The following is an 846-nucleotide window of genomic DNA, read 5'->3' on the forward strand; positions in this document are numbered from 1 at the left end:
TTTTTTTTTTCCAGAATCGGGAATTGGATTTGAAATAGGTCTGGGAAAAAAGAACAGAAATAAACGTGACAAAAATGGAACGAAATGAGAGAGAAAACAAGTTAAACGAGGATTGTAAATCGTTCTCGTTTCACTTATATTTTTCTTTCTCATTTCCCACATTAAATTTGCTTTGTTTTTCTTTCCTTTCTGCTATTTGCGTATGGACTTTTAGCATAAACAACAAACGAGTAGAGAAAAAGCAATAATTTCTGTTTTTGCTTTTGTTTTGGCCTCTTTTAAAGTAAATAGAATCAAATTTGGACGTGCTAAAAGTTAATGAACGGCCCGGAAACAATTTCAAGAGTTGCCAGCAAATGAGGCAGCCATAAATAGTCGGATTTGTTGTTGTCGTTGTTGTTCAGTCGATTGAAGTGAATCAAAATTTAGGACAATGAACTTCCTAGGGAACCGATGACAATGGAACAAGTGAATGGAATTAATGAGATTAAATGGTGCACTCACTTTTCCTGTCGACAGCTGAAATGTGATTAATGCGTGCCAAATGAATTGGGGCAGGTATTAAGCAGGGGCTGGGACGGGATGGAAATACATTCAAAACAATAAAAAAAAAACCAACACAAATTTAATGGCTTTTAGTGGTTGATGACGAATTCTTAAAGGCGATAAGTAGTCGAACATTTTCCCTATATATCCTAAGATACATATTTCGGCAATATTCAGTTGAATTTGTAAAAATCGAACAGGTGTATAACACCTGGACCTAGAAACATAGATTAAAGTCAAAGTTCCTTATTTCAAATGAGATGGTGCAATATGAAGAGCATTCTCGACAACCCCGAGGCA

The sequence above is a fragment of the Drosophila mojavensis genome, unplaced genomic scaffold (genome assembly GCF_018153725.1).
Source record: "Drosophila mojavensis isolate 15081-1352.22 unplaced genomic scaffold, ASM1815372v1 contig_136, whole genome shotgun sequence".
In the NCBI taxonomy this organism is placed as follows: Eukaryota; Metazoa; Arthropoda; class Insecta; order Diptera; family Drosophilidae; genus Drosophila; species Drosophila mojavensis.